The sequence below is a fragment of the Eschrichtius robustus genome, chromosome 16, assembly GCF_028021215.1.
Source record: "Eschrichtius robustus isolate mEscRob2 chromosome 16, mEscRob2.pri, whole genome shotgun sequence".
NCBI classification, from domain to species: domain Eukaryota; kingdom Metazoa; phylum Chordata; class Mammalia; order Artiodactyla; family Eschrichtiidae; genus Eschrichtius; species Eschrichtius robustus.
This window is the reverse complement of record NC_090839.1, coordinates 20,879,295-20,900,232: the sequence shown is the minus strand read 5'-3', so window position 1 is coordinate 20,900,232 and position 20,938 is coordinate 20,879,295. Positions and strand designations below refer to the sequence as shown.

Here is a 20,938-nt window from a genome sequence, read left to right as displayed (position 1 = left end):
CAGTTTCTGGGGTGTAAATAGTTACACTGTGGTCAATTTCAAGCTACCAACGGTTTAAGGACTGGGAGAGAAGGGGTTGGGGGAGAGGCATATCTAACAATTGCATATTTAACACTTGGTTCTCTGGCTCCAGCCCACCGTAGAGCCCAAGGCCCCAGCAATTAACCTTTTGCTACTCCCGGGCTCAACGGAGCCCAGGCCGTGGGAACAGAGCGCTAGAAGGCTATTTCGAGGCAGATTCTCCGTTGCCTCAGCCTGGATGAGGCTGATGGCGTTTTACTTCTTCCTTTGCCTTCCTCAGGGAGAAAACAAAGAGTGGATCCCAGAAAGGCCAGGGCCTCTAAGCTCTCAGTGAAAGCCTTTGAAAGGAGAGGAAGGTGGCTGGGTCTACCCTAGGGAGCGGGCAAGGAGGGGTCTCCGGAGGCCGGGGCCAGGGGCTCCAGGAGTGGAGTACAGAGAACAGCTAGCAGGCTGGGAGGAAACGGCTGGCGGAAGGCCTCCCAGACCCTCCATCCTGTCTCAGTCACTCCCACACAGATTAACGAGCCCCAGGATGCCCTTGGTGTTGGCCAGCTATGCTCGGGGCTGCCCCAAAATAGACAGGACGCCTGGTGCCTCTCACCGAGGTCCCAGCTATTGTCTTTATGAGCCTTGCGGGTTCAGGGATCACATCCTAACGCTTCCTCTTGGTGCTTAATCACCATCCTGATGGATGGACACTTGCACAGATAGCCCGGGGGCTGTCGGGGGCTATGCAGACTCTGGGCAGCCAGGCCTCCATTGTGTGCATGGGGGGTGATCTGGCATCCCTGCGTCTGTGTCTGCGAAGGGGGAAATGGGGCTTTCGTGGAGCCTTTGTAAGGACTTAGAGGTCCTTTTTGGCTGAGGCCGGTGGAGGGTGGGGGGGACCAGGCTGAGTTGGTGCCAGGGGGTGAGGGCAGCATGTGGGCTGGAGCCAGCCGCTAGGGGGCGGGCCCCGACAGCAGGTGGACCAGGCTAAACTCTGTCAAAGCTCAAAACTGACGGTAAGATGATTGACCATCACACAAAATGGGTCATTCTGGGTCTTGGGGCCCTTCCAGAATCTGATCAGCTGCAGAGAGAAGCAAGGCCCAGGGAAGTCTGGGACGTAAGGATGACGGAGCTAGGAGGCCATTTGTAGATTCCTTTTATCTTCTTAGTCTGTGGGAATGGGCTAATGATGAGCTTCACCGGCATCTGGACGAGGATGCGGAAGTGGCTTCCCCTGCAGGTGTCCTGGGCAGGAAGGAAATCAGGGATAGGGAAGGACTCGCCTGGCATAGTCAGGAGTTGGTGGCTGCAGCCCAGGGACACAAGCCAGATATAGGAACCCTGGCTTGAGGGTGTACAAGCCCCGAAGGGCCCTTGTTGGCCCGTGTCCTCTTGACCTTGGGCCTGTCTGGCCAGGCCAGCTTCCTGTTAGCCCTGTGGTGCTGAGCTTAGCTTTTTCCCAGCTTCTCCAAAGAAGACCCTGCCCTTTCTGCTCTTAGCTTTGGCTGAATCTGGCATCTTGGGGGCTTTCTGAGCCTGCTGCCTGCCCAGGATGGAGTTTTCCAAGGATGTGCTGTAGGGCTGAAGCTGGAAGCCAGAGGGGTTGGGATTCACACTGAAGAGTGAAGACCGGGAAACCCACCCACTACTGATAGAGCCAGGGGCCTGCAGCCATCCATCCATCTATCCATCCATCCATCCATCCATCCATCCATCCATCCATCCGTCGTCCATCCATCCATCTATCCATCTACTCATTCACCATCTATCCACCAATCCATTCAACGAGTATATGTCATTGAAGCTTACTCTGTGCCAGGCTCTCTTCTAAGTCCTAAGAATATGACCATGAACATGGCAGAAAAAGTCTCTGACCTCATGGGAACTGCATTTGAATGGCAGCATCCCAGAGACAAGCCAGATCACTCATATGACACAAGGATGGAAAGAGATGGGTCTTCTCTTAAGCTACCAAGGCAGCGAGCTCCCTTCACCTCCTGCCCTGATACATACAAGCACACTTACAATATATATGAAGGTACCTCAAGATGCGCATGCCCACGCATGCTCACAATGCACCCCCTTGGAAACCAACATATCTGCAAGGTCACTTGCACACACACACATATATACTGGAATGCACAACTATCTAGATACTTGTGTACACAAGCCCACAAATGCACACATGTACAATACATGGACACATGAGGCATTTGCACATATTTTTACCTATATACATGCATGCCCAGGAACAGACAAGCACATGCGCACACACACGTGTGCCCTGTCACTTAAGCACACTGGTGTATGCACATACCAAATATAAATATGAATACTTGGGTACAGTTTGGCTCTGTATGTATGCTGGACATGTATACCCACATATACACTCATCTATGCACACAGGCCACATGCACATGGGCCTTCACATGTACATACATGTGCATGTAAATACCCCCTCTGACTTTGACCTTTCCCCAGAGCCCCCATACTCCACCATTGCCCCATCCTATCCTGGGGAATTATCCATATCTCTGACAAGAGAATGGGTTACTAATGCAGCCACAGAGCTGTTTTGACACTTTTGATGAATAACATTCAATACTATTAATTGGAACAATTGCTTTTCATTTAACTAAATCACGGGAATTGCTAAACTAAATTGAAACGGAATGTAATTTTGCCGCGCACTGCTTTAATATGGGCCTCTAAATGTCTTCTCCCTGAAGGATTAGTAACTTAATCACCTACCAGTGATAACTGCTTCCCAGGCTTAGCTGGGAGGCTTCCTGCTCCGTGGCAGCCTGGCTGGGAAAAGGCTGGGCGCCCAGGGGCTTCTCCTCCCACCCTTGCCTCCTCGCCTTGCATTATTCATCTCCGGGAACACTGTTCCCTGCCTTCTCTGATTCCAGGAGGACCCTCAGAGACCCTCTCCCTTTTTTCCTTGCTTCTGCTGCTCTGTTTGCACTCTGGGCGGGGGTCTGTCACCCCAGGAGTCTTAATATGTGGACCAGACTCTGACCCTGGCCCTCTCTGAGCCTTGCTGAACCCCTTCATCCTGAGAACGCTGGCCACTGAGACTCCAAGGGCAATCCGGAGCCTGGCCTCAGCTTCCAGAAGCAGGTTGACATGGGCCAGAAATTCCCCGTATACTGCTTGGGGGAGCAAGGAAGGCCCAGTGTTGTTGGAGGGTGACCAACTGTCCCAGTTTGCCAGGGACAGAAGGGTCTACAGGACATGGAATTGCCAGTGCTAAAACTAAACAGTCTCTGGCAAATGGGGACAGCGCCTCACCCTAGCTGTGGGGCCATCTGTACCTCCAGATAGAAATCATCCTTAACATTTATTGAGTGCTTACTGTATGCTAGGAGCTTGACATACATGATCTCATTTAATTTTGAAACAATTTTATGGGGCTCAATGTTATGAACATACTCATTTAAAATGGGAAAACTGCGACTCAGTTTTTTTTAACCTTATCTAAGATCTCACAGGTGTAAATATAACAACAAGGGTAATAACAGCTAATGTTTATAAGAGCTTGCTTTGCAATAAGCACTTATGTTAAAGGCTCAACATACATCCCCACAGCAACCTTGAAGATAGGCACCATTTTTGGGTGGTCATACATCATTTCCTTTACTTTTTTAAAATTTAATTTTACTTTTTTATTGAAGTATAGTTGTACAACGCTATATAGGTTACAGGTGTACGGTACAATTTTAAAGGTTATACTCCATTTATAGTTATTATAAAATGGCTATATTCCCTGTGTTGTACACTATATCCTTGTAGCTTATTTTATACATACTAGTTTGTACCTCTTAATCCCCTACCACTAACATGCCCCTCCAGCCTTCCCTCTCTCCACTGGTAACCACTAGTTTGTTCTCTGTATCTGTGAGTCAGTTTCTTTTTGGTTATATATATATTTTTTAAAATTTATTTATTTATTTATTTAATTTATTTATTTGGCTGCGTTGGGTCTTCGTTGCTGCACGCAGGCTTTCTCTAGTTGCGGCGAGGAGGGGCTACTCTTTGTTGCGGTGCGCGGGCTTCTCATTGCGGTGGCTTCTCTTGTTGCGGAGCACGGGCTCTAGGCGCGCGGGCTTCAGTAGTTGTGGCTCGCGGGCTCTAGAGCGCAGGCTCAGTTGTTGTGGCACAAGGGCTTAGTTGCTCCGCGGCATGTGGGATCTTCCCGGACCAGGGGTCGAACCCGTGTCTCCTGCACTGGCAGGCGGATTCTTAACCACTGTGCCACCAGGGAAGTCCTCTTTTTTGTTATATTCACTAGTTTGTGGTATGTTTTAGATTCCACATACAAGTGATATCATACGGTATTTGTCTTTCTCTGTCTGACTTATTTCACTTAGCATAATACCCTCCAAGTCATCCGTGTTGTTGCAAATGGCAAGATTTCCTTCTTTTTTTTATGGCTGAGTAACATTCTATTGTATACACATACCACATCTTCTTAATCCATTCGTCTGTTGATGGACGCTTAGGTTGCTTCCATATCTTGGCAACTGTAAATAATGCTGCTATGAACTTTGGGGTGCATGTATCTTTTCAAATTCGTGTTTTTGTTTTTGTTTCAGATATATACCCAGGAGTGGAATTGCTGGGTCATATGGTAGTTCTATTTTTAGTTTTTTGAGGAACCTCCATACTGTTTCCCACAGTGGCTGCACAAATTTACATTCCCACCAACAGTGTACAAGTGTTCTCTTTTCTCCACGTCCTCAGATAGGCATCATTTTTATCATTCCCACTTTTACAGATGAGAAAACTGAGGCTCACAGAAGTGAGGGCTATTGTGAGTTGGTGCTAGAGCTGTGACTCAGAATACAGTGGTGTCTCCCCGCCAGTGCCCACTGTTTTGGCCTGACAATGAGGGGGTCCCCAAGTTCTTTTCTTCTGGATGATCTGAGGAGACCTGAGCAGTGGGCTTCTGGGTATTGGAGTCACCGAGCGAAGCGTGGTATCCTCTCAATACAACTCCTGCCCTTGGGTGTCCAATTTGGTATGGCCACTCGCTGAATAACGGTTTCCAGGACAGACAGCCCTCTCCACTACCAGTGACATGGTACCTGGCATCGGTCCTTGAGTGAATTCTGCAAGTGGTTATGGGTTCTGTGAGTTCTGTCAACCCATCTTCCCGCCCACTCCTGCTGGCCTCACGGGGACTGTAACAACAACCTTTTCGAAGGTCAGTCTCTGTTCTGCCTCTCCATTGCCTCCCCTACCCCACTCCCCAAGGCAGAATTTCTAAACATGCCTCTGAGTGGTCACTCTGAAATAGGTACTTGAGGAGGTAGGTGCCCATTTGGAGAGGGAATAACGTTATTGAGCTCTTACTAAGAGCTCAACACTGCACCAGATGTTTTGTATATATGCTCATCTGATCCAACAACATCTCAAAGGGCTGGAATTATTATCTCCATTTTATAGCTCAGGGAACTCAGGCACCAAGGGCAAAGGGATCGCCTGAGGCCATGCACTTAGTACCTGGCAGGTTGAGGTTTAGGAATCAGGCTGCTTGATCCCATACACCACTTTCTCTCCCTGGGCCGGGTCTACCGTTCCCCCGAGTGTAGCTGCTTCAGACCTCCAACTTTCTCAGTCTCTCTGCGGAGGCAGCTTGACAAGGTGGTGAAGCTCACGGGGTCTGAAGACAAATGAAAGTGGCCTGAAGCCCGGGGCTGTTCCATCAATCATGGGACCTGGGGCTGAGATCCCTTTTATCTTCCCATGTAGAATAGGGATTCCCACTGTCCCCATTTCATAGCCGTGTTGGGATGCTGGCATAAGGCGTTCAGCTCGGGGCCTGGCACAGGGCAGAGGCTTAATAAATGGTGGTTCCCATTATTATTTTTATTATTTCTTAAAAAAAAATAATTTTATTATTTATTTATTTTTAATTGAAGTATAGTTGATTTATAGTGTTGTGTTTTGGTGTACAGCAATGTGATTCAGTTATACATATATGTATATATGTGTCTATACATACATATATCTATTCCTTGTCATATTCTTTTCTGTCATAGTTTATTATAAGATATTAAATTTAGTTCCCTGTGCTATATAGTAGGACCTTGTTGTTTATCTTATATATAGTAGTTTGTATCTGCTAATGCCAAACTCCTAATTTATTCCTTCCTCTCGTTTCCCCTTTGGTAACTATGAGTTTGTATTCTATGTCTGTGAGATTGTTTCTGTTTTGGAATATTACTCAGCCATGAACAAGAATGAAATAATGCCATTTGAAGCAACATGGATGGACCCAGAGATTATCATACTAGTAAGTGAAGTAAGTCAGGCAGAGGAAGACAAATATCATATGATATCATTTATATGTGGAATCTAAAAAAATGATAAAAGTTAACTTATTTATTTTTATTATTTCTGACGGTTTGGCAGGAGGTTCTCCAGAGTTCAACACTGCAGACTCTCAGGCCCTGCCTCTCTCCACATTTTATGCTGCTCGAGCCCTTGAGTTTCCCATTAACTTAATCGGTCTGGACATAAGGGAGCCAGTTGTTCATGGAATCCCAAATTCAATCAACAATCTCCCCTTCACTGCTCCCATTCACTAAAATTGATGTGCATGTATTTTTTTTAAAATTTTATTTATTTATTTATTTATTTATTTATTTATTTATTTATTTATTTATTTATTTATTTATGGCTGTGTTGGGTCTTCGTTTCTTTACGAGGGCTTTCTCTAGTTGTGGCAAGCGGGGGCCACTCTTCATCGCGGTGCGCGGGCCTCTCAACCATCGCGGCCTCTCCTGTTGCCGAGCACGGGCTCCAGACGCGCAGGCTCAGCGATTGTGGCTTACGGGCCTAGTCGCTCCGCAGCATGTGGGATCTTCCCAGACCAGGGCTCGAACCCGTGTCCCCTGCATTGGCAGGCAGATTCTCAACCACTGCGCCACCAGGGAAGCCCAATGTGCATGTATTGAACACCAAGGCTGCGTGGAGCCCTGAAGCTGCCGCTGAGCTGGTTTCATCCTCTTGCTGAACCAGGAGGAGGAGCTAAGATGGTGGTTCTCCAAGTGTGGACCCTAGTTCTCCAAGTGTGGACGCTGGCCAGCAGCATCACCTGGGAACATGTTAAAGATGCCAATTTTCAGGATCACCCCGAGCCCTACTGAACCAGAAACTGTGCAGGTAGGGCCCAGGCACCAGTGTTTTAATGAGCATTCCAGATCATTCTAAGGCATGCTAAGGTTTGAGAAACATTGCTCTAAGAGACCAGAATGCAGCTATTCTCAGAGGGACCAGCCAAGCCTGTGGCATCTGGGGAGGAAGAGTGGTACCCAGTGGGGGGGGTCCTCTGGGGAGCAGGATGCTCTGACCCTGAATCCCTGCCCCTCTTGGGCTTGGGATGAGGGGAGGAACCGGGGCTGCTGCCTGGGCAGCACCTTTGGCGAATCAGGAAAAGGTGCCTCTTCCTCGGGGTGGATGCTGTGCTGCTGGTGAGTGGAGCATGAACTTGATTTCCACCTTCATTCACCTCCCTTGTGTGCAAGGCTCAGGCAAACTGTATGCTGTCCTGGGAGTATTTGAGAGGGGAAAGACATACCATGCCTGTTCTCACCTGGGCGGGCTGGCTCCTGGGATGCTGGGCAAGCCACCAGGGTGAGTCCCCCTGCTGCACGGACTCTCCCCAGGCCTCAGGCCTCCGCGATCCTTTAAAAGAAACAGGCTGCCATGGCCAAAGCACTTGGGAGAAACAGGGCAGTGAAAGAGCAGTTATGAAGACAGCATGCTGCAGACCAGAGGAGACATCCTGCCCTGAGCCAACACTGGAGAAAATGAAAGAGACGTTTGATAGCTTCTCGATGTGCAGGTCCTCTTAGAGCACTGTCCTCCTCCAAAGACTAGCCAGCAGACACTGATGGAGACATCAAACAAAGCACTGGATGTGGTCATGGAGTAAGAAGATGTCTTGGCCACAGCCTGCCCTAATCGGCACCCAGTCGACCAGCCTTCTTCCTCCCTCCCTCTCTCCTCTCGCTACCTCATGGGACCCTCTCAGTTCACTCTCCCATTCTCCTAGCATAGGCTACCTCACTTGGGCTTCACCATCTCTGGGTTCTGGCCTAAGGGAGGCTCCCTTCCCCCTTTGTCACTCCTCTTCTTGGGGTCTGATGTCCCCCCACTTCACCTTGGAAGCTTTCCTAGGCTTTGTCCTCAGCTGGCCACCTGGAACACTGCTTTAATTGGTCCTAGGGCCATGCCCTATTCCATGTTCCTCTCTTTCCCAGAAGGTAACTTCCTGGGGGTAGGGGACTACCTGCATCTCCTCCTCTTCTGTCCCTCAGACTAGGAGCTTCTGAGAGCAAGGCCAGATCTTTCTGCCCATGAATGAGTTTCTCTGCTCTGACATCTGCTGCCACACATTTTGGACAAAGTAGAGGGAGAGAGAGCCCTCCCAAGTCCAGCTCCAGGGACCCCCAGACCTGCCTCGCTGGCAATGTCTCTGGCCTGGATACTGACATTTTTAAATGCAATAAGAACTATGTATTTAGAAAGTTAGTATACGCTGACATGTATGGTCTCAGCGGCCACAGCTGTAATCAGTTGTCAATTCATAGCTATCAGCGCCTTCATTCCTACTTGGATAGGTGACCGCCTACTGACCATCAAAAGCCATCCTTTCCTCCTTTGTAATAAAAGTGATAGATACATGATTCCTCAGTGAGACACCGTCTTTTATTTCCCCTTCAAATTAGATGTGAATAATTTATTTTGGATAGAATATGAGCAGAAGTACTTTCGACCATGTCCAGACCTAACTCATAACCCCGCTACATGTGCTCCTCTGTGTCTATTCCCTTTTTGGTCCATTGTGACGGCAGCAAGTAGGGTGAGCTTGGAGTGTTGAAGATGACAAGGCCACTATCAGCCTGGGTATTTGAATGACTATTGGAACAGAATTCCACTGACCTGGAACCTCTCCTCTGGAAAGTTATGTGAGAATAAATATACCTTTTATTTTTTGAGCCACCAAAATTTGGGGGTCTGTTTGTTATAGTTAGCTAGTTTATCCTACCAAGTACATTACTTATAACCCATGGAAGGCATAATTTCTAAAATAGCCCTTAAAATGTCCCACCCTAATACCCAAAGCCTGTGAATGAATAAGGTGGAATATCACTCCCATGATTATGCTATGTTATATAGCAAGTTGACCTTAAAACAGGGAGATTACCCTGCGTTATCCAAGTGGATTCAATGTAATCACATGAGCCCTTAAAAGCAGAAACACTTTCTCTGGCAGTTGGCAGAAGGGGAAGCCAGAGAGATTCAAAGAAGAGGAACTCGATATGCCATGGCTGGATTGAAGATGGAGAGGGTGATGTGAGAGGGAATGTGGGTGGCCTCTAGCAGCAGAGAGTGGTTCCAGCCTGACATTCAGAAAGGACCTCAGATCTAGAGCAGCTGCAAAGAACTGGATTCTGCCAACAGCCTGAATGAGCTTAGAATCAAATTCTTCCCCTGAGCCTCCAGATAGGAGTCCAGCCTGGCCAACACCTTGATTTCTGCCTTGAAACTCAGCGGAGAACTCAGATGAGCCCACTTGGGTTTTTGACCCACACAATTATGAAATAATAAATGGGTACTATTTGAACCACTAAGTTTGTGATAATTTGTTATTTAACAATAGAAAATCAATCCAATCCCTTCAATGCAGGGTCTCCAATCTTATTTGTTTCTACTCTCTCCGAAGTCCAAGGATATTGCCTGGCAGGTAGGAGCTTATGAAATTTCTGCTGAATGGGTACATCAGTTAGTGTGGGGGATGAATGAGAATCCTTGGGATACTGATCAGAGGATGGCACACCTTTCTGGTAAAGGGCCAGATAGTAAATATTTAGGCTCTGTCATTACTAAACAATTCTGTCATTGTAGTGCAAAAACAGCCATAGACAGTATGTAAACAAATATGCATGGCCATGTTCCAATAAAACTTTATTTAATATCAGGTGGTGGGCCAGATTTGACCTGCAAGCCATAGTGTGCTGATCCCTTTTATAGATCAGTGGGTCTTTGGTCTGGCACTTCCACCCAAAGGTATGAAATCTTTGGCAGAGGGCGACATGTTTTAAATAAATGTTTTATGGACAGAAAGAGTTTCTACTATAAGAAATACTTGCTCATTCAGTAGGTTGTCTTTTCACTCTGTTGATTATTTCCCTTGAGTACAGAAGCTCTTTAGTTAGTCTGATGTAGACCCACTTGTGTAATTTTGCTTTTGTTGTTTGTGCTTTTGGTGTCATATCCAAGAAATCATTGCCAAGCCCAATGTCATGAAACGTTTCCCCTATGTTTTCTTCTAGGAGTTTTACAGTTCTGCGTCTTATGTTTAAATATTTAATCCATTTTGAGTTGATTTTTTGTGTATGGTGTAAGACAGGGTCCAATTTCATTCTTTGGCATGTGGATATCCAGTTTTCCCAACACTCTTTGTTCAAGAGACTGACTTTTCCCTATTCTTGGCACAATTGTTGAAGACCATTTGACTGTATGTGCTTGGGTTTATTTCTGGGCTCTCTATTCTGTTCCATTGGTCTATGTGTCTGTTTTTATGACAGTACCATACTGTTTTAAATGTGAGAACATATTTTCAAACCATACATGTTAAGAGATTAATATTCAAAAAATATAAGAAACTCCTACAACTCAATAGCCAAAAAATCCAAATAACCTGATTTAAAAATAGGCAAAGAATTTGAATAGACATTTCTTCAAAGAAGACATACAGATGGCCAATAGGCATAAGAAAATATGCTCAGCATCACTAATCATCAGGGAAATGTATGACCATAATGAGATATCACCTCATACCTATGGCTATTATAAAAAAAACAAAACAAAACAAAGATAAACATTAGTGAGGATATAGAGAAACTGGAACACTTGCACACTGTTGGTGGGAATGCAAAATGGCATAGCTGCTATGCAAAATGGTATGGCATTTCATCAAAAATTTAAAAATAAAATTACCATATGATCCAGCAATCCCACTACTGGCTGTCTATCTAAAAGAATTAAAATCAGGATCTCAAAGACATATCTGCACTCTCATGTTCATTGCAGCATTATTCACAATAGCCAAGCTATGGAAACCACCTAAATGTCCACCAACAGCTGAGTGGATAAAGAAAGTGTGGTCTATACATACAACAGAGTGTTATTCAGCTTTAAAAAAGAGGGAAATCCTGCCATGTGACAGGATGTGACAACATGGATGAACCTTAAGGACATATGTTAAGTGAAATTAGCCAAACTCAGAAGGACAAATACTGCATAAGTCCACTTATATGAAGTATCTAAAGTAGTAAAACCCATAGAAATGGAGAGTAGAACAGTGGTTGCCAGAAGTTGGGGAGGTGGGCAATGGGGAGCTGCTGCTTAATGGGTATAAAGTTTCAGTTCTGCAAGATGAATAAGGTCTCGAGGGCTTCCCTGGTGGTGCAGTGGTTAAGAATCCACCTGCCAATGCGGGGGACACAGGTTTGAGCCCTGGTCCGGGAAGATCCCACATGCCGCGGAGCAACTAAGCCTGCAAGCCACGACTACGGAAGCCCGCGCACCACAGCGAAGAGTAGCCCCCGGTTGCGGCAACTAGAGAAATCCTGCACACAGCAATGAAGCCAAAAATAAAAAAAAAAAATAAGTAAATAAAATAAATAACTTTATATATATATATATAAAAAAAGAGTAAGTTCTAGAGATCTGGACGGCACCGTTGCCGTTAGTTAACAATGCCGTAGTGTACACTTAAACACTTGTTAAGAAGGTAGATGTCATGGTAAGTGTTCTTTCCACAATAAGAAAGAAAAATAGTTGGTCAGGCTTGAGAATCCTTGTCATTCCAGAACACATGGAGCACCTTGGTTTCTAGGGAAACGAATCCCATCTAAAAGGTCTCTTATCTTTCTTTGGCTTGGCGATTGCTTCAATCAACACGGCCTTAGCTGGTTTATGCCTCTTTCAGCGAGGCAGGTCCCCTGGCCTGGCACGGGGGGAGCCCAGTCTGCAGCGCTGGCAGTGGGGAGGGCTCACTCAGCCAGCCCTCGGATGAGCCCCCTCCCCGGGCCTGAAGCCTGAGCCAGGGTCCACAGCCAGCCAGTGGCAGAACTGGCACATTGCTTATGGGTCTGCCTGCCCATCCTTCATGAATTTTTATTAAACAAAACTGTAAGCAGATTGATTTTGTCCTCTTTTATTGCATTTTTATCTAATTCCCTTTCATGGCGGAGGCTCCATCATGTTACCGCAGAGTAAATCACTCTGGGGCATCAGGCCAATGCCGTGGAGAAGGGCAGGATCTGGCTTCCCAAGAGCACATTTACCACATAGGAACCTTTATTAGCGGAGAGCCATTGATTTTTTCTTTTTTTCAGGTCATAGCCCCTTCACCATCCTTTAAATAAAAGAGTATCACAAAGTTATAGTAGAAGAGAGACTCTGTAAGGCCTGGGTCATGGGGTGCCGGCTTGTCTTCAGGTCTGACAACCCCTGTACCACCCACAAACTTCCACTCTGTGCTGGGTATGGTCTTATGAAAAGCATGGAGAAGGACTAGTTTGGGTGGGTTATTGGGTGGTAGATAAGGGCGAAAGGGAAGATTAAGTTCAGGAACAAAGCAATTTAGTATCATTAAAAACATTAGAGGTGGTTATAGTTTAGCCACAGAAGTTTGCATACAAAATCAAGACCATGAGAATTACAAATCAAATCTCCTCTTCGGTAGCTCCTGTTTTTATACTCCAGATAAAGGACTTTGGGATTTTATTCTGAGGAACTAGAAAATCCCTGAAGATTTTGGAGCAAGGCAATAACAGGATATTATCTTTGCTTCAAGGGGATTAATCTGGCAGTGGAAAGTAAAGTGAACTTGAGGAGAGTCCGGGGTGGGGTTGGAAGATATAAACCAGGACATCTGTTAAGGGGCCGGTGCTACAGTCTAGGCATAAGGAGACAAGAGCCCTAAGTGAAGTAATGAAATGGTAAAACTGGCAAGGTGGAGTTGGATTAAACAAGAAGGGGGTGGTCAAGGGTGACTCAGGGTTTTTTGTCAACTGCAGAAGGACTTTAAAGCAGAGAAGTGAGTTTCAGCAAAGAAAATGGAGAGCTGAGTTTTGTGCATGCTCATTTAAAAAGTAAAAGAGATACACATATACTTGTTATTGCAAAAGTAATGCAGACAAATTGCAGGAAAATTGGAAAAATAGAGACAGACATAATAATAAAAAAAAAATCTTCAATTCCACCACCGTGATCTGCCTCTGTAATAGTTAATATATTTTGGTATATTTCCTTCCAGGTAGATAAACAAATGAATCATGCTTCTAAAGTTTCTTCAAAAATATGATTCTTAATGGGTACCTATTACCTTATCATCTGGATGCACTAATATTGATTGAGCTGTCTGCCTATTGTTGGACTTTAACTTGATTTATGGTTTCTCCATACTATAAATAATGCTGTGCTGAACATCTTGCTGTACACATCTTTGTCTGCATCTCTGATAAATTTCTGAAGTAAAATTATTGAGTTAAAGGCTATAATCTTTTTAAAGGCTCTTAATTCATATTGTCAAATGCTCCCTAGACACTGATGCAGCATATGAGCATGTTCATTTCACAGCACATTCATCAACTGTAGAATTATTTAGAATTTTTTAAACTTTGCCAATTTCATGGTGAAAAAGCAGGATGTACCACTGTTTCTTAAAGTATTCACTTTTTTGATTATTAAGACTTTTATAATAATTTTGGGTGCACTTGTTGGTCATTTTTTATTTCTACCCTTTCGAGAGCTGTATCTTTTGTCCATATTTCTATTGAAGAGGTCATTTTTTTACTTACTGATTTATAACACGTTTTTATATTGAGGCTATTAAAGCTTTGTCTATCATACATGTTGGAGATTTTTTTTTTTTTTTTTGCTATTTCTCATTTACCTCTCAAATTTTTATATGGTGTTTTTGACAAGTAGAAATTTTAAGTTTTAAAAGTTCATAGCTATCAAGCTCCTTTTTTGTTTTTTTCCTTTTCTGTTACACTTTGAAAATCCTTCTCAGAATGAGATCAGGTAAACATTTACCTATAGCTTCTTCTAATTCTTTGTGATTTTCTTTCTTTCTTTTATTTCCTTAACTGAAGTATCAGACTGTGGTGATCATGAATGTAGGCTCTGGAGTTAGATGGACTTGAATTTGGATCCCGGTTCCCCACTTACCAGCTGTGTGATCTTGAAGAAGTTACTTACCCTCTTTGAAACTCATTTTTCAAATCTGAAATGGGGCCTGTATTAATCTCATTAAATTTTTGGGAGAATTGAGAGAGATGATGCATGTAAAGTGTCTGGTACAGTACCTGGCCGATAGCAGATATTTGAGGTTAAATATTAGATCTCTGTTAAGTGTGTACAATCTCCACGAGGGCAGAGACCGTGTCCTGTTAATCTCCATAGTGCATATCTCACTAAGACCATGTCTTAAAATACATTCACAGTGAATATTGGATGAACGGATGTATGAAATGAAATTAACAGATTTGCATTTTATAAGTTGTGAAGGCAAATGGATATCTGCTTCTGAGAACCCACTTTAAGACGCTGAACTCATTTAGAAATGCCCAGAACAGCAATACGTGTGTCTACAATGTGGAGGAAACCCTCTCCCCCCACCCAGTCCAAAACAAATGAACATTGTTTTTTCATTAGCCACAGCTCACCACTCAGAGCCGTGGGTCTGTTCAGTCACCTCTGACCCTTGACTTCTGGCCCTGACCCATGCATACAGGCCATTGCCCCACTCCTTTGAGTCTGTACGTAGAGAATTTTAAGAGCTGCTAGGGCCCTTTGAGGTCATTTGGTTGTCTAGACTTCCAGCATTTGTGTTTCAGCTGTCAAACAATTTTTTCTAAAGAATGTTATCTTGGAAGCCCAGTATGTAAAACAGACCAATGCAGAGATGCTGTGGTTGAAAGATAGGGTCCAGAGGCCAGATGCTTTCTCTTGGGGGTTTTGCATATGCTGTTCTTTCTGATTGGATGGAATACAATTCCATTCTCCCCTGTCCCAATTACCTCATTAAATATTACCTTTCCTTTAGGTCCTAGATGAAATAACACCTCCTCCAGGAAGCCTTTCCTGCCCTTCCACTGACTAGATCAGTTTCCCCTGCTATATATTCATAGCCCCATGTACTTCTATTTGCTACCACACAGTTCAGTTGTAAATTTATGTCTATGAATGTTCATTTTCTCCTACTAGGCTATGAGTAAAATAGGGGCAAGGCTATGATGGTTTGTTCACCATTATATCCCAGGCTCTGGCTGCAAGGCTTGGCACACAGTAGGTGTTTACTTAATATTTGATGCCTTAATGAAACTGCCTCTGATCCAACTCCTTCTTCTTCCAGATGGAGCAAATATTTACTGTGCTCACTATGTACTAGATATTCTTCTGGGTATTAGCAATATAACTATGAAGGAGGAAGACATGTTCCCTGCCCTTAAGGAGTACCCATCTAGTAGGGATGACAGGTAACTGTGGAAGAATCATTCATTTCCATGGTCATAAATGCATCAGATGTCTATGTAAGATTTCAGTGGAAGAGAAAGTTACCTTATTGAAAAATAACTGGCTGATTTCTAGGCCAGCACATTTTGCTGGTGGTAAACTCAGTAGTTAAGAGTGGTACTTGGAATCCTGTCTTGGTGCTTCATTCAGAGTGGGAGAGTGTCTCTGAGGTCCGAGCATCTGCATCTTGTCAGGATGGGAGTTTAATTACCCTCTGATGGGTACTGCATGGTGACTCAGTGCCTTCCCAAGTTGCCAACTGGGACACCTACTAGGCTTGTTTTAATAAATGGATAAGAATTCATGTTTCTTGAGCGATCATCAGAACTAAGTTATCACAATCAGCTGCCACAGGCCCCATCTATCCTATGGTTACCTGTAGGGAGGCAGCTGGTCTAGAGGCAAGAAAGGCCCTTTAGTGATTGCCCAGAGCACTTGAAAGAAAACCCAAACTCCTCACCATGACCCGCGACGCCTGTGCCGACCTGCTCCCATCTTCCTGCCCATCTTCATTTTGTTTCATGCTCTCATGTTGCAGATGTCAATTTCAGGTCCTATTGGAACAATTCCCAGTTGCCAATCAGGTAGTCACCGATTGACGCATCGTCCCTAAGTGCTGTTAGGATCTGTGACATGGGTTTAGATAGCAGCCCCCTCCCCATTTGGAGCCTGCCTCTTCATCCATTTCTTCCAGAAGTGTCCGGGCTGATGCTGGTACCGTGGCAGGCTCTAATGCCAGCTCTGGTTGGGCCACCCTAGAATCCAGTCCCATCGGCAGGAGAGCCCCAGCAGAACACTCCTAGTCCTGCCTCCTTAGCTGCGCCAGGCTGCCAGTGCCAGCTGAGGAGGGGGGGGCCCCCTCCTGCCTCTGCTTGTTTCCCTTGATTGTTATGTAATGTTCTGCAGCAGGGGGTAAATTCCTCTCCAATTTCCAGGCTGGTTACAGCACATGAACCCCACCATGGGGAGCCACAGTGATTGAGCTCAGCAGCCAGGTCCCATGCTGAGTGCCATAAATCAGGCCTATTACCCGTTCCTCCTGGCAGATGCCACCGCCAGGAACCTGCTCACCGTGCTGCAGAGAGCCAGCCATTTGCACACAGTAAACCAGGGCCGGCCTATCCACTGGCAATGTGGGGGCTCTACAGGACACCCTGGCTGGAGGGGGGTGCCTGGAATCTTTTTCTGAAGGGGTGGGAGGTTATACAGCCCTTGCTGGAGCATCTCAGACCTCCAGCCTGACGCTCTCGGAGCAAAATCAGGGCATGCTTACCTGCCACCTAGATTTTCTGGGGTGGTGGCCTTCTGTGTGCTTCACTATACACATAAGAGCCTCTAGGGGCCTTGTCAAAAACACACCTTTCCCAGCCTCATCCCCAGAGATCCTGACGTGGTAGGTCCTTCTTGGGAGGGAATCGGCGGCATCTTTACAACTTTCCTGGTGACTCTGATGCCGGTGGTTCCTGGACCGTCCTCTGAGAAACGCTGCTTTAAGACCAACTGTGTCCCGAAAGCCATGCCCATAAAATGAACGCCTATAAATTGCTTCCTTCTTTTCCATTTCCTTCCATCATTTGGCTGAAGATGTGTTTCCCTGGGGAAGAAGATGTGGGCTTCAAAAATCAATGGCAATCACACTGAAGAATGAAGCAAATCTTTGACTATGACATATTTAATGGGCAATAATAATGCTAATAGTTGGGGGGCCAGCCCCCCAGTAGGATGTCCTGCTGCTACTTAAAGTGCTAGAAGGGCATCTCGATCCCTGTTTTTCCTTGGTTCTAACTATATGACTAAGGTGATTCTGTGCTCTACTTAAACTGGGTCAGTCCCAGTTTATACAGGTTGTCTCAGTGCAGTTTTTAATAATCCTCCCTTTGATTCTCAAAAGTCCCAGTTTGGATGATGAATTGTTACCCTATCAATGACCCATGGGGATGTTCCCCTCGAGACCTCCCATTTTCTTCCAAAGGGGTCTGCCTTGTGGATGTCTCTGAAGGGTTTTGTCAAATTGACTCCAATTCTGGATTTCACATTAATGTTCACGCTGATTCTTGGCTGGAATAAATGGCAGAAGAGTCCTTTTGGTCAGATACGTTGTCTCTCTTTCTAGAAGGAGAGACTTCATCTGGTGACCAGGATAACAGAGACTGAGATATGGGGGCCAGGGCAACCTTCTTTGAGGGCCCAGGCTCGACTTTGGGTGTCCAAACTCAGGTTGCATTCTCCTGTCAAACATTAAAACACCCAGTAATAATAGACCCTAATCATCCCACAAGAATAGTGACATAGGAATTGGAGCGTTTTAGAATTAGACAGAACTAGGTTTGATTCCAGCACTGCCTTCTTTGGATATGTGACTTCAAGCATATTTAGCCATTTGACGCCTCATTTGCCTCATCTGGAAAATGGGGATAATAATCTTCAGCCTGGTAGAGGGCTGGAGATGATGCTTGTAAAGAGTGAACCTTTGAAAGTAATCAATAAATGGTGGCTGTTAATATCATCATCATCATGATAGTATTACAAAATGAGGTTTCATATTCTAAAAATATTTCCCAACATATTTTGGGGGGTGAAATTTTTATCTTATTTATTTAACAACCTCTTCCCCTGGAACTTCTGCCATGAAAACTAAGCTGTGAGGCTTCCCAAGAAAACAAAGAGAGGATTCAATTAAGAATAAAGATGTAGGCATAGAAAACCCAGTGTGTATTAGAAATAACCAGAAATGTCTAGGGGAACTCCAGGAATAAGAGGATTTGTTCTTCAAGGATTTCAGTGTTACGTGTGGACTGTCCAGGCCCCTTTAGAGAAGTCCCAAGTTCAGCAAGGTATTGGAAGTATGTGGCACCACAGAATGGGTAGATTAGACATGGGGGAGGGAAGACTTCAGGGGGATATATCTAGGTTAGCCGCCTCCATCCCTGTGACCTACGGGAGCTCCTAGATGTCCCAGTGGGGACACACATGTGCTTGAGAGCGCATTTGCACATGAAGAGTCTGGAAGCAGGACAAAGATCCTTCAGCATGCAGGACCTCATGACCAGACAATATGGCTGCACACCTCAACAGTGGGTATCAATGGAAGCCCCTAAAGAACCAGGTGGGACCAGTCACACCTTGGTAGATGCCAGGACAATGCCTAGGGTGGAGACTAGAGGCCCGTGCCTCATCTCAGTGACTTTAGTCTCTATCTGTCCTTGGAGAAGGAGCAGGGCTGTGGGGTGTTTTAACCATGTTTCTAGCTGTTGTAAACTTGCTGCTTTAACATTTGCCATGCATGCATATGTCAGATACACCTTGTTCTGTACAACCCAATGATATGTCTCAGTCACCTTGCCTTGGCCTCTCTCCTCCCTGGTCACCCACCTACCCGCTCTTCCAGAAGAGTCCTTTTCCCGGGGGGATGAACTTTTCAAATACAAACCAACTAATCCAGAGCCCACAGCCATTATCATTTTCCTTTATCAGGCTCTCATGCTCCAGGCCACTATCTACCTGAACGAGTGTCTCAACCTGTCTTAAGCTTAGTTTCTTTATCCAGAAAGTGGGCTTGGTAATTCCTAACTCACCTGGTTGTTGTGAGGATTAGATGAGACAACATATAGTAGCTACTCAGTAAACCTGTCTTCCTTTCTCCTACTTCTTTTTCACATCTGACAGAGTTTCAGGCATCTACATTCATGCAGGAGTAGGAAGGTGAGAATTAGAGCTTTGTCCTGGGTTTTCTACCCAGGTACAGAGAGCAAATTTCAGCTGGGGCTTCAGGAAGGCAGTTCAAACCCTGGATGGCAGCATTGAAAATCTACACGGTATTCGCCCCAGAGTGGGCTAAGGAGGGGAACGCAACCTTCAGTTTCCACCTCAGTGATGGGCATGACCTAGTTACTGGCTGGGTGCAGAGAGTCTAGATCCCATAGGAGACAGAGAGATGAAAGTTCCAAAGAACCAACAACTCCAACTGTCACAGGGCTGAGTGTTCAAGATATAAGGAGGCCTCATCCCCAAGGTGAGAACATCCTTCCCTTCTGCTTTCTTTCTCTTTCTCCCAGCCCCTCCTTCTCCCCCTAATTTCTCCATGTCTCCCTCTTTCACTCTGTTGCTCTTCTTCATCCTTCTTTCCCTGCTCTCTGTCTCCCTCCTGCCTTCCATCCTTTATTTCCATTGTTCTTTCTTCCCCCTTCTTTCATCTTGCCATCTTTCTTCTGCCCCTTGCTTTCATCCTGAGGCACCCCTGATTTGGCACCTGCCCATGAAGGCTCTGATGGTCCTAAAACAAGGTTCCTGTCTTGGATAATCACCTTGCCTCCTTGGGACTCTGGTTTCATCTTGTATAAATTGAAGAGAGGGTTGGCACTGGACCAAGTCAGATTATGCAACTTGGCTTTATTTCTAGAGTGTGTGTATCTTCCACACAATGGATGACTATACAGAAGTAAGGATGAACTATTTATAACTACACCCACTACATGATGTTGAGCAAAAGATGCCCAGACACAAAAGAGTTTATACTGAATGATTACATTATATAGGGTTAAAAAACAGGCAAGATGAATCTGTGGTGTTAGAAATCAGGATAATGGCTAGCCTTTGGGGGATAGTGACAGTAAGGGTTTTTTCTGGGGTGCTGGTCATGTTCCATTTCTTGACCAGAGTGTTGGTTATATGGTGATGTTCATTTTGTGAACATTCACAAAGTTATTCACTCATGATTTGCATAATTGTGTGTATATATTATAGGAAAAACAAAATACTTTGAAATGGATCAAAGATTACTGGACGTCTTTGATGGAAATCAAGGTGTCTAACACACCTGTTGTATAATAAAGAATTTGGCAGGTCTTTTTTCCTGGTCCCTAGGAGGGACTCTCTAAACCCTTGGAATTCTCCAAGTGATAGGAAATGTCTTTGTTCTTCATGGTTGGCCTCCTAGACCACACCTGAGTTTATGCTAATGAGGCCACTCAAGGTGGGTCCCTGGATAGTTGCTGGATGGGAGCTGACCATGCCAGAAGGACTAACCATATTATTAAAAAGTTGGGTCTGTGAGCCACATGATACCAGCCTGTCCTCCAGGGAGTGGAGGACAGAGGGTGATTGAATTCAATCACATGACCTAAGATTAATTCAATCATGCTCATGTAATGAAACTCCAATAAAAATTCTGGATACAAAGCTTTGGTATGTTTCCCTGGTTAGTGATGTACATAGATGTGCTGGGAAGGTGATGCATCTTGAAAACACAAAAGTTTCAAGTTTGCAGCCCTCCCGGAACTTGTCCTATGGGTCTCTTCTTTTAGTTGGTTCTGATTTGTTT

The 20,938-nt window shown here is 45.1% G+C and overlaps 1 pseudogene; it reads right to left on the bottom strand.

Moving 5' to 3' along the window:
* Window positions 1-1,440: 1,440 nt before the first annotated feature.
* The window catches only part of LOC137750336 (ubiquitin-like-conjugating enzyme ATG3), a 58,671-nt pseudogene continuing 39,173 nt past the window's right edge, over window positions 1,441-20,938 (bottom strand).